Source organism: Puma concolor, chromosome D2 (assembly GCF_028749965.1).
Source record: "Puma concolor isolate L17-30 chromosome D2, mPumCon1.1.hap2, whole genome shotgun sequence".
Taxonomy (NCBI): domain Eukaryota; kingdom Metazoa; phylum Chordata; class Mammalia; order Carnivora; family Felidae; genus Puma; species Puma concolor.
The window spans coordinates 27,884,138-27,898,132 of NC_141677.1; the positions used below are offsets into that span (position 1 = coordinate 27,884,138).

At 37.2% G+C, this 13,995-nt stretch overlaps 1 pseudogene; it reads left to right on the forward strand.

Annotated features, from left to right (window-relative positions):
• Positions 1-12,281: 12,281 nt before the first annotated feature.
• Positions 12,282-13,995, forward strand: part of LOC112854402 (nucleoside diphosphate kinase A pseudogene) — a 33,401-nt pseudogene continuing 31,687 nt past the window's right edge.

A 13,995-nucleotide genomic window follows, 5' to 3' on the forward strand; every position in this document is an offset into this window, starting at 1 on the left:
CATGATCTCACAGTGCATGGGTTCAAGCCCCGCATCAGGCTGTGTGCTGACACCTCAGAGCCTGGAGCCTGCTTCAGATTCTGTGTCTCCCTCTCTCTCTAACCCTTCCCCACTCATGCTCTGTCTCAAAAATAAATAAACATTTTAAAAAAAGGAATGGATATATAAAGAAAGAGGGGTCCACCGTGGATGCCCAGCAGAGGAGATGGACAGGTTTGGGGATGTTTGTGTGTAAGAGGGAAGCTATCGAAGGGTAGTGAAAGGTAAGCATATGCAATCACTTTTCTGTTTCTGTATGTTGGGCCAAGTCAACAAATTCCAACTGTAACTGTGGGCTAATGCAACAGTGGAGATTTACCAAGACTATTAACTCTTTGGCACATGAAAACATGTCTATTGGTGGAGATGTTTGCTGCAAGACATTAATTAAGCAAATATTATCCCTCATTTTACTTCTTTTTGTCTGTCCTAGCAACCAGTACATATGAATGCTCATTAACTATTTGTTGAGTGGTTTTACTAAATAGACATGTGCCTGTGCAAAAACCTGGCCGGCTCTACCATATATTAAAAGTTGTCCAGCTTATTTTTGCTTTACAAGAATCTTTCTCATCAAAGAGAGGCCCAGGCTTTTTGGAAATCAGTGTGGAAAGACAGTGAAGAGCCAGAGAGAGTGAAGGAGTAAAGTGCCCCTATGTCTAATGCACTCATGTGGAAAATTAACTGTTCACCATCTAGGTCATTAGAATGACTTGGGAAGACTCAGGTAGGCTTACTGATTAGGCCGCTGTAGTAGGAAATTCAGAAACCTCAATTTTGTTACTAGCTTTCTGCCTTTTGACCTTTTGAAAAAGTAATTTCAGATCTCATTTTCTCTGGCTCTTAAATAGAATCATACTTGTCCATAAGGCAATTTTAAGATACTCAGATGAATGATGTTACACATGTTTAAATGCAATTCTCTACTGATTCACTGGAAGACATATATTTCTTTATTTGGAAAGTGTCTTATATATTTTCTTAGCTCTTGCTATATAAAAACATCTGACATAGGCTACTGGTAGAATCCCCACTTTGCCGATATGTAAACTGAATTATAGGAGTACAGATAAAAGTCTCAAAAATCAGAATCTCAAAAATCACACTTTGTCATTTATCCCCAAAATGACAGTGAATAAAAAACTTTGATAAATCACAACATTGAACTCTGGATAAAACGTCGTCCTGTCCACTATACCTACTTAGGGTTAATAACAATAGTTAACACAAAGCAGTGATTATATATGCAGGCACTGCTCTGAGTATTTAACATATATTTAGTCAGGCACTCTCACAAGAACGCCGCAGGATATATACTATTGTTGTTTTCATTGTCCACTTAAGGAATCTGAGCCACAAAAGAATTATCCAGTAAATTTGAGATCAATAAGTGGCAGAGCCAATATTTGACCCTGGGAAAAAGGATTCAGAATCTGGCCTCCTACCACTTTATGCATCTATGCATGTATGCATCTAGCTGGATTGCTTTCATAAACTGTTAGGTCACAAATCCAAAAGTTATTTCTATTTCAACATTGCCTACCAACTCACTTCAACTACTTTAAAACTTGGTTAAAAATATTTTTTTTAAACATGAAATAATTTAATTCCTACAGTGTGTAAGGGGATAAGTTGTATATTGACTGAATGAAAAGGTAAATAAGACAGTGTTGATTTCTTGATGTTTTCTACATCCTAACCAGAAACAAAAGACCCCACTATCAGCAGGAAGAGAAGATAATAGCAGAGTCAGATATTTACTATTAAAATGGACCAAATTACCCCATCGCCCAAGATTTATTGATTGATATAATAAGAGTAGGGTGTGAAACTTATGAAACATATTAACAGTTCCATGAATATTTTGTTTTGTTTTGCTTTGGCTTAAGACTAAGTGTTTCGGGGTGCCTGGGTGGTTCAGTTAAGCATCCGACTTCAACTCAGGTCATGATCTCGCGGTTCCTGAGTTCAAGCCCTGCGTGGGGCTCTGTACTGACAGCTCAGAGCCTGGAGCCTGCTTCAGATTCTGTGTCTCCTCCTCCTCTCTCTGCCCCTCCCACGCTTGCTCTCTGTCTCTCTCTGTCTTTCCAAAATAAATAAACGTTATAACAAACAAACAAAAAAACACTAAGTGTTTCAACGATTTTCCTAAGCTCCACTTACTTAAGGCTCACATACATTTTAAGGAAAACTATTGGAAGTGACACTTTGCATTTTAGAAATATGTGACAATAACCCCAATATTTTAATTGCTGGTGTGTTAATGGCTGATTCAAAACACAGGTGGCTCAAACATTTGTAACAAATGAGTGTATAATCAAGCTGACTTAGAGAAAGCATGTTTGGACTCACAGCTCTCAGCCTATAGCTCATCCACTGCCACAGACCAACTCTACCTAATTAAAACTTGGTTTCAAATTCTGTAAGGTTTGCCAATAGATTGGAAGGAGTATTATTTATGTGAACACATATCAACAAGTTCTTGTAAATTTGTTTCTTAAATGAGCCCAAGACTATCCTTTATTAAAATGCTCATGGATTTTCTTTTTTTTTAATATTCTAATCATAATGGGTGGCTCAAATTGCTTCATAAACCATATTTTCTAAATCACTTCAGCAGCTGAGAGGTCCTGCTTATGTGTAAAACAGTGCATTATTTTCATGTGTTTACTTTTGTTCACAATAAAAAAGATTTTGAGGAAATAATTTCACCAAAATTGTTTTTTAGCTACCACACAAAGTGCATACATTATTTTAGTTTCCAAACTGTGCCAAACTATATTCCTTAGCTTTCCATTTTGAAATCTTGTGTGCACATAAAAATTCTTCTACTTTTTTTTGTTGTTGTTGTTGTTCTACTATACAAATTATGTGCAGCTATTTACTTGAAATTGTGTTCAACTTGTTAGGAATGAGGTATAATGAATATAATTAACTGAAATTATATGCATATTTTTTCTCTCAATGGCTACAATTTGTATTTAGGATACTACTTATGTAGTCTGGATATATTTATGTGTTGCTTCTTAGAGGAAAATGAGAGAGTGAGCACCACAATTTCTAAGCAACTTAGATTACAGTGTGAGACAGGTATTGGTCTTTCTAAGATAATGTGGTATATGGTGCATGACCAGTTAGTCTCTTACTTAAATTACAGACTAATCCATATTGCATAATGCAATGGAAGTAGAAGACTTTGATTCAAAAATGGTAATTGTAGAATACAGGTTGTAGGGGTTACACTCAATAACATAAAGGCAAATATCAGTAGGGAACACATTATTTCTGTTTTTCTTTAGTAATATCAGATGCAAAGAAATACAAAGCTTTGTGTAATAAACACTCAGTGCCTATAAATAGAATAATGTAATAAGGCAGGTGCAATAGACATAGGTCTGTAATTTAAATAAATAGGAAAACCAATTTGGATATGTGTCATGGAATATAGGTTTGATTTTACAAAGATTGGAGGAATAAATCTTATGTTATAGCACAAAACCAAATAACCATGGAGTCTAAATTCTTAAGTGGATTCATAGTTGAAGCAAATTGTTACTTCCACACTGTGAATAAGGGCATGTCAGGGTTTTCTATACTGAATCTGGGGAAAGTGGCACAACTTTTCCCTCCTATTAGATGTTACAGCCTCATACTAGTGGAACAGACAGATGTGCCTTTTGTGGCTTTCCTCTGACAGAATGAATACTATAATAAATACTAATAAAGGAGTTCAAACCAATTCTTTATGTTCCTTATGACTTCCACCATTACAGCTTATCAAGTCTCTTGTTCTTTCAAACTGGATACTACTAGACCCTCAGAGATAATACAGCAGTGTTCTCAATCTGCCCTTTGAATGGGTATATTGAGCAATGTTCCATCAACCACCCTTAGTTATATGGGAAAAAAATTACCACTTCACACAACAGACAGGATTCTTCTTTTGAGACCAATGTATGGGGCTGCTAATAGACCTCATGCTTCTTTGCTACTTGTGCCATTTATTTTATTTCATTTTTTACAAGATGCTTCTGCAATTATCCCATGGGCAGCTGTATTGCTGTGCTACAAATATAGAGTGATGCTGCACAAAGAATGGGCATGCTCAATACAACTGTGTTAAATGTGTTTGGTTAGCAGTTCAGAAGAGTTACTTGAACTTAAGGCACGTGCATTCAAATCCAGTTCTGCCACTGTAAGCAATATAACATGGGCTCATTTATCTCATCTACACGAAAAGGATAATGATGCTTAAATATGTTGTTACGATGGTATGATGATAAATGTGGTAGTATACGAGAAAGGGGCCTTGTGAACTGTAACGTGGATCTGAATTTAGCTACTTAAGTGCCCATTTTAAATTCTACATGTAATTGTATTTTATAAAATACTTCGCATTCATACAAATTATTTCATCTATGAGCTGCTTTTATTCATGAACATCATAAAAAGTTTAATTTTTTAATATAGAAGCGTCAGTGAACTCTTCCAAATTTTTACTAGGTCAGCAACCAATGAATTTATATAGATTCACTTTGTCTCCAATTTTGTATGTGCAAAAAACCAACAACATTAGTCAAGAGTATTTGTGATTGTAAAGAGCCCAAGTATTAAATGAATTGTTTTCAAAGTGTTAATTCGTTCTAATATAGCGTTATTAAGTTCTTCACTCAAAGAACAAATATGCATGAATAAAGAGACACAATTTTTTGAACCATTCTCTGTCACAGAGAATTAATTTTTCGAGACATAAAAACTATTAGCACAGTAAGAAGCAGTCAATAGTCATCCTAAGCCAGATAATACGGCATTCTAAAGAACAGGCAGAATCATTTACTTTACTTGTTTCTGTGTTTCAAGTAAATGTGACATTGGCCATCAATGTCTTGTTTTGAAACTACAAAAAGAAAATAGTGGGCATCACTTATTCTGCTCAATGGGTATTAACTGTAAAGATATCTGTATTTGAGAACAGGACTTGAACTATTCAATTATCTGGGGTTTAACTTTTGGTTTCATTTTAGTACTGAAGGAATGCATTCAGGCAGAAAGACAATTTATAGGTCCTATAGGTGTCTTGTTCTTAGGACTAGTAGACTTGTGTCCAGAGGCAAACGTCTTTTTCCTTGTTTTAAAAAAATATATTGCAATAACCCTGTATGGCGACAGATGGTAACTATAGTTGAAGTGGTGAACATTTCATGACGTATATAAATGTTGAATCACTATGTTATACACCTGAAATAATATAATACTGTATGTCAACTATACTTCAGTTTAAAAAAAAAAAACACATGCACATAGTATAAAGAAAAATAAACAAAAATATGTTATTTTATATTTTCCCTACTATTCTTCTGACATTACACACACACATAAGAGTAAATACTCTGCAAAATCATTATGTGGCAAGCATTTTTTCCCTCCCTTCATGCTACTCCTGACTGCTTAGACTCTTCACTACAGTGATAGCTTTAGTGTGTCGCTCTACAGAAATAATTCCTGAATCAGGTCCTTCCCACCTTGTAAGTACTTGTCGATTCTGTATCTCCTATTCTGTGCATGGAAAAGAAAAACGATAATATGACATGATTTTTTTTGTTTTTGAGGCAGAGAGAGACAGAGCATGAATGGGGGAGGGGAAGAGAGAGAGGGTGACACAGAATCGGAAGCAGGCTCCAGGCTCTGAGCCATCAGCCAAGCGCCCAACGCGGGGCTCGAACTCACGTACTGGGAGATCGTGACCTGAGCTAAAATAGGATGCTTAACGGACTGAGCCACCCAGGCGCCCCATAATATGACATACATGATTTTTAAGGACTGGATTCAAACATTATACTTCTCTGGCACGATTTTTTAGAGGATTTCAACCCTTTCTCCAGTGATCACCAATGTAAACGTGGTAATTTGGCAAGAAAGTCAAGGAAATATTCTTGGGAAGGAGGATATATGTTTTTAAAATCTTAATGAAAACACTATCATACATGTACATATCAGTATCATATCTTCTTCTTTCCAATTAAATAATGAACCATTGATCTTAATTTATACTTATGAAGAACAAACAAAGGTTAATTGGCAAATAAACCTTCGCATTGTTAGCTACCCACTTTAATAATACCGGCACAGATTTTTATAAATCATAGATTTTAATTACCATGGAGAGGAGCTATCTAATATTTTGCACTACTGAATATCTTTCCTTTATGTTTCAGAGACACTTTCTCTTTTAGAAGACAAGATATTATGTTGTATTTTAAGTTAAACAGCATCTCACATGGCTCTGATTCATTTGGAATGATTGTACTGAATATGGACACAAGAAATGCGTTAAGTACCCATTTTTTTCTCTGAGTAAATATAATTCAAAGAACTTTCTTTACTCTGTTATCTCTTACAAATTATTTTTGGTGGTTTACTATAAATATTATATGTATAGGAGCTATTATGGTAAAAATAAAAAAGCTGTAGTCTGTAGGAAAAGCTAGGAGAAATATTTTAAAATTCATTTTTGAAATCATCGTCTGTGTCATTGATCATCATTGACAATGAAAAGATTGAGGTGTAAAATGTGGGACTGGAAACTAATTTCTAAAGTTTCAATGAAATCCTGATATCTTTATGGAAACAACAGACAAATATTTGCCATAAGAAGTACATATGTGGCCATCTCAATAAGTATCTAAAAGAGAGATCTCAAATCTAAAAAGAGCAAAAGAAGCCTGTCTTTTTTTCCCACAATGTACATGTTTTAATAAATACTATGGGTAAAGTATTGTGGATAGAATAATGATCAAATTTTCAGGTATGAATCCTAGTTTGAAATTTCCTATGCACCCAGACATTTTATGGAAAGGGAAAAGCAAAGGGTGGATTAAGTAAACAAACATACAAAACAATGAACAAAATCAAATGGAAAATAAACAATAATAAAAAATAAACAAATTACCTACCTAACTCAAATTCCTATCTTATTGTTCACTCCCCTTATCCCGGGAGATGTCGTAACAGAATTCTGGAGATTGGTCAAGTACAATAAGATTATTGTATATTATTAGATCCACGGAGGAGATGGTCATGCCAACTATTAGAAGATATAATCCCTGTTATATCGTAGATGAAATTGTCTTGGAACATCTGTTTCTCTCTGTTGTACCCTGGAAATGGCAGTGTGATGCAGAAAACACTGTACATGATCCTTCATAACTTCTAGATGAATACACAAGAAAAAAATTGCAAACACAGAAATGTATTTCTCTACCTTTCGTTTATTCTATCATGCCAAAGAAGATATGCAATGAGTAGAAGAAAGTACTTATAAATACCAGTTATAAATACCACCTATGACCATGTCATGAGTTACAGAAAGGTGGACTATAGTAGTTCTGATTTAAGTATGTTTATATATTTATTAACCAAATATTTTTTTCTTCTCTCCCATTGTCCTCCTACCTAACATTGAATTTTTTATTTTTTTAATTTTTTTTTAATTTTTTTTCAACGTTTTTTTATTTTATTTTTGGGACAGAGAGAGACAGAGCATGAACGGGGGAGGGGCAGAGAGAGAGGGAGACACAGAATCGGAAACAGGCTCCAGGCTCTGAGCCATCAGCCCAGAGCCTGACGCGGGGCTCGAACTCACGACCGCGAGATCGTGACCTGGCTGAAGTCAGACGCTTAACCGACTGCGCCACCCAGGCGCCCCTCTAACATTGAATTTTTGTTTTTTAATTTTTTTTAACATTTATTTATTTTTGAGACAGAGAGAGACAGAGCATGAATGGGGGAGGGTCAGAGAGAGGGAGACACAGAATCCGAAACAGGCTCCAGGCTCTGAGCTGTCAGCACAGAGCCCGACGTGGGGCTCGAACTCACGGACCGTGAGATCATGACCTGAGCCGAAGTCGGCCGCTCAGCCGACTGAGCCACCCAGTTGCCCCTAACATTGAATTTTTTAAATGGCATTTGTTTATATATCAGTATTTATGTTACAAATATCAAAGAGGAAATGTGAATCAACTAAAAGAATGAATGAACATCACCCATCCACAAAACAAGGACTTTGTATACATTTCTCAGGGAGTTGTTATCATTTCCACATGGTAATTGAATCATGTTAGATGTAAGCATGACTTTGTTGTCTTTCTTTGGAAATAAAACATATTCTAAACATAAATGTATGAGTACAAATTTGATAATGGGTGTACTGCAGTGACTTTGTCATATATTCACTAGACTAGGCTGAATTACGTTTCTTAGATTAATTCTCTTTCCTTTATGTTTCCAATTAGGAAGAGAAACAAACAAAAAATGCCCGAGGCTTGGAAAATGGGTAAGTCAGGGGCAGTTTATGTAGACCCAGTAGGGTAAAGCTAGCTGGGTTCCCAGTGGATTGGCTTATTTGAATAATATTCACAAGCTCCAGAGCATTCAGGCTAGCCATAGTTGTCTGAAATGTGGTCCCAAGGTGGTTAAGGCACAATGGCCCAGAATGTGAGAGTTCATTAATGGAAATGCTTGGAATATGGACCAAACTAGCTACCCAAGAAGGGGAAAACATCTGCCTCTAGCCAGTGGCTCAACACGGAGTCAAGCCAGTATTAAAAACAAAACAAACAAACCAAGTTACACTGCAGTTGAATCCTTGATGTCTTGAAATCGAATTTTAGCTTGAATATTTGGGATATTTGAGTGGCCAAAATAAGACAGGAGACTTTTAGAGAATAAGGTAGAATTTGCCTTAAACACCATGGAGAACATCTTATTTTGAAAGTAAAAAGGAAGAACACAACATGTAGAAGTATAAAGAGTCTTTGTAGGCCAACCCGTTGCCATGGAAACATTTATACAACACTAGCCAAAAATAAATAAATACCAGATTTAAATTTTGATGGACTCAAACAGTATCTTGATGGAGTTGTAATGTGTTTAAAGTAGGAGTTACACATTTATGATAATAACATATTGGTGTATTCCTTAGATTGAGGTTGGAGGTCTTACAGCTTCATTTTTAGAAGGCATGAACTAACAGTTCAGTAAAGTATATGTAAAAGCTAGTTGTATTCATAACCAAGAGTAAGGGGCACATGTAGGAAATAGGCAGAACCTCTTGATAGCAAGCAGGAGGGGAGTAGAAGAAGGCACAAAGCAATGGGAGGTCCTCTCCTCAAGAGGCTGAGAGATATGCCTATATGAAGAGATTGTTGACTCAGGAAAGCAATAATTTCCACTTAATTTTAGAATGGCTTAATTCCACTTAATTTTAGAATGGCTCAGGTAGTGGCAACCTGTGTAAGATTCTTCGCTTAGGCATGGGGCAGAGTGTAGGGGTATATGTTCTGGAAGAGTGCAAGGTTCATGGGCTAAGCAAACAATGAGCTCAAGAAACATAATCCCTGATATCAAAAGAAGAGAAGCAGTAAATGCAGTAAATGTCTTGTGTCCAAATTTGTCAGTGTCTTAGAAGAAGCAGTTTTGGATTAAGAGAGATTAAGACCCAGTTGGTGGGTTATTTTGTTTGTTTCTTTGTATTTTTGTTTTTTTGTCTTTTTTCTAAGTTGTTGGGAAGTCAAGTAGGCATCTCAATCAAACTGGATGCGTGGGACCTACTGGAGAAATAAAAGTTCTATTGAATGCCTTTTCCAAGAGCGCAGCATTGTGTATTTTGAGAAGTGAAATGTGTGCATGGGCACTAAAGTTCATTGATGTCTGAAATGCTGAAGGAGATAGGTAGAGTCCTAGTGAATCCTTGTATTGTCATCTGACCATATGTGGAGACATTTGTGACTTTGATTTCTATTTTGGGCATTGTGAGACAAGAGATTCCCAGAATTCGTTAACCTGAAGGGGACACCTCTTCTCTTAAGCTATAGTCAAGAGTTTGTACAAATGTGCAGATTGTACCATTTGCTCACAAAAGCCTTCAGTCTTAAGAAGAATTCCCAAATTTTCACCAGATGTGCCGATCTAGGGTCCCATCCTCTATCAGGGACATCCCAGTTAAGGGATGGTAAGCTGCAATATTCTACTGAACTATATAAATTATGATGGCAGAAATATCATTGGTACAGTATATCGACTGATTGCTGTTCACTCAGTTTGTTCTAAGGGGCTTCCCAAGTAGCTAAGGGGTGTGGGGAAAAATGATCTCCAGCACCATGATATTTGGCAAGGGACTGAGGACAGGGAAAGCCACTCCATCCTACAGGTGGAATATACCAGTAGCTTCAGATTTGGCTCTGTCCTATTTAAGAAGGTGTTGTTAACCTTGCCAAGCTTGTAAGGTGCAGTTTTCATGACCCAAGGAATAATGATGGAAAACTAGGTAAGAAGGGTTACAGTCTCAGAGTGTGTGTCAGCCTCTCTTTTCAGGAGAGCCCAGACTGTTGCCAGCAATCTGCACTCTAATGGTGCCAACAAGGGCAGTTGATTTTTGTTTGTTTTTTTTCTTTTGTTTTTTTCTTGTTTTTGTTTTTGTTTTTTTGCCTCAGGACCCCATACGCAATTTATGACCATCATAGGTGGTCCAGAGACTCTAGGAGGCAGACAAGGAGGTTGCTAACGTCTTTACAGTGAAGAGTCTCTGAGAGCACTAATGGGAGTGCCTTTGATTTTGATTTGGATGGATTCTAGAGCCTATTTTTCAAGGTAGGTTGATTTGTAAGTAGCACCATTAGTGAAATTAAGTAACATCTGTAAATGAGGAGTATAGTGTTTTCAGTACTCACAAAGAGTTTTTAATGAATGTGACAAATGCATTTCCTCAGTGGAGGATATCATCGATGTGACGTCATACCTGTGCTCCTGAAGAAAAGTGGATGCAGTTAAGATCTTGTCTGCAAAGATGGTGTGCACATACATTATAGGGAGGCTAGTAAAGGTGTGTGTGTCCTCTGGAGGTGAAGGTTAACTGCTGCTGAGAGGTTATTAAGTAAGGATGTAGTAGAACATAAAACATATTAGCCCAGTATGTAATAGCAAAATATTTACTGGCTACTGATGAATAGAGTTAGTAATTCCAATACTATTGGGTGTTGGGGACTTAATGGATATGACCACAGCCTTAAGGTTGTGGTAGTTTACCATGACAAGCCATTTAATCTTTCCTTGTTTAAGAACAGGCAAAACGAGGCTGTCAAATAAAGAAGCAATGGAGATAATCACCCATTCATTAATTAGGTCTTATATAATAAATTCTGATCCTTGAAGACCCCATTTTGATTTATTTGGGGATGTATTAACCATTCTAACTAGGGGCTCATGGGGTCCCATTTTATCAAGCCAATTTGTAAGTGTCAAAGACTTAATTTAATTTAAATTTATTACTCAATATGTCAGAGTGTTTATGTCTAAGATGAGCTATTTCAGGGCAAAGGGTACTATGACTATGGGAAATTTAGCCAAGGTTGTAATTAAAATGAGCCATGGCTATTTTTTTGTCTAATTTATATTTAGTTATTTTCCCAAGATTATTTGGGATACCATGTTTAAATTTAGTGGGATCCCAGGTATAATTATAATTTAAGGCCCAGTATTGATTAAGTCCATGAATCCTTGTCATTGGTGCATTTTAGCAAATGCAGTTAATCTAGAATCTATGTAGTAGAAACACAAAAACCACTTCCTATTCTTATATATTATTGCTATATACATTTTTAAAATAAATTTTGGATTTTTAATTGGCTCACATTATGGATTTTTATTTTAATGAATTTTGTGCATGTGTATTCTGTAGTTAGTTCCCCCAAGTATCTTAGGTTTTGGTTCTATTTAATCCCTCTCCCCTATTTTTTTTTTCCTGTTTTGAACTTCTAGCAGCCTAAAGCCACAGTGTTCAGTTTCTGTGTCTGTCTGCTACGTCATAGTGAGGACTTTCTGTGTGATTATAAGAAAGGGGAAGGAGAATGGTAGCCTACCTCATAGGCAGCCATCTTTTGTTCTCACCCTTCCCAGTCCATCTCCCAGGGACTGGGGTCTACACTTAGAGAGGTGTAGCTGGCTCTCCTTGGGACAACACAGCCCCTTATCCAAAGTGTCAGTCAATCCACATGTTGACATGGTGTGGCACTTCGTAAAGCACAAGTACACTGGACAATGCTTTTTTTTTTTTTTTTTTTCATTATTTATGCAATTGGGTAACTTTGGCAGCTGCGGGAGGACAGAGGTAAGATATTCAACTCAGGTCTAAACATTGGGCCACTGACCTAGATGCAACCCACAATACCCCTCAGGATCTGGACAACATGAAGTTAGTTGACAACAGCAAGGTGTGTAGCAGCACAGAAGATGGGCCATCTAAGCAACATCAACAAAAACAGAGTGTCATTCCTCCTACTCTGAGGAAGTCTGGTCGATATCTTCTTCCACAGGAGTCACCAGAAGTGCATGGATAAACCAGAATTCTGCCTCAAATAACAATTAAAAAAACAAAAACAAAACAGCACTGGTGTTGAAGAAGTGACAAGACCCTGAAATAAGCCTCTGCTAAATGTAGGAAATGACCAGGAAGATACTGGAAAACTGCCCCCAGAATTGCAGCTCAAGTGATTCATCATTCCTACTGCCCTAAGGGAGGACCTCACCTTGGCTGGTATGCAGCCAGTCCCCTGAGTTTAGTCAGTATTTTGAATATTCCATCACCAAGGACATTTGGGTAAAGAGAGACATGGAAACCACCAATAGACACAGATTAAGTTTTTGATGGCAGGACACGACACTGACACCAAGATAAATGACAAGCAGGACTCTATTATAGACATCTCCAAATGAGAAAATGGTGTCAGTCAGGGTCATACAGAGGGTGTGCCTGGGGATGGGGTAAGAGAAAGGTGGAGCTGTAAGCGGCAGCTTATGTACGATAAGTGGGGTGGGGTGGCTAGGTTTCCTCTGCCTCTTCTGAATTGGTTTGTTTGAATAAATTTTCAGTTTCTGGGTGTCAAGGCTGTCCCTAGTCGTCTGACACCTGGCCCTAGGTCAATGAGCTCAGGTACATAATGACCGAGAGTGTGAAAGCCTATGAATGCAGGTGGTTGGAGTGTAGACTTAACTAGAGAAACTGGCTGGCTTCTAGCTAGGACCTCAGAACTAGGTCAAAACATATTTAAAACAAACAAACAAAAAATCATATTACAGGCCTCATCCAGTCCTACTGAATCACAATCTGCATTTTGATATCTCCAGAAGATGTCAATGCACATTCAAGTTTTAGAAACATTGTTGTATACCATGCCTTTTCAGGAACAGTTGAAACACTGGAAGTATTTAACTTGGAAAAGAACAAGTTTGAGTTGGATACTGAAGAGTGAGTCAAACCACTTTAAAAATTTAAATATATAAGGGCTCTCATGAGATGAAGGATCCCTTAGTAAAGAAGGGATATTAATGATCAGTTCAAAAACATAGATTTTGTTAAGGTAAGATCATGGTTAACTGACTGTATTATTTGGTGACCCTGTCTATGGAAAAATTATACACCCTCATTCTGTTTAACTTATGGCCCTATAACTTGTTCTGGCTAACGAGATGTGGAGGAAAAAGACATTTGTTATTTCTAAACTTTAAGAAGTAGTGAATATTTCACCATTTTTTTCCATCCTTGCTTCTGGGAGCATGGTAGCATATGCCAAGATAGAACTTCTCACAACCTATATACCTCAGGGAATGTCATAAGCAGTGTCTTGTCATCCTGCAATGGGTACATAGGGTGAACAAGAAATGTTTTCGTTTTAAAGGCCTACTTTCGGGGCGCCTGGGTGGCTCAGTCGGTTGAGCGTCCGACTTCAGCTCAGGTCACGATCTCACAGTTCGTGAGTTCGAGCCCCGCGTCAGGCTCTGGGCTGGTGGCTCAGAGCCTGGAGCCTGCTTCCAATTCTGTGTCTCCCTCTCTCTCTGCCCCTCCCCCATTCATGCTCTGTCTCTCTCTCTGTCTCAAAAATAAATAAACATTAAAAAAAAATT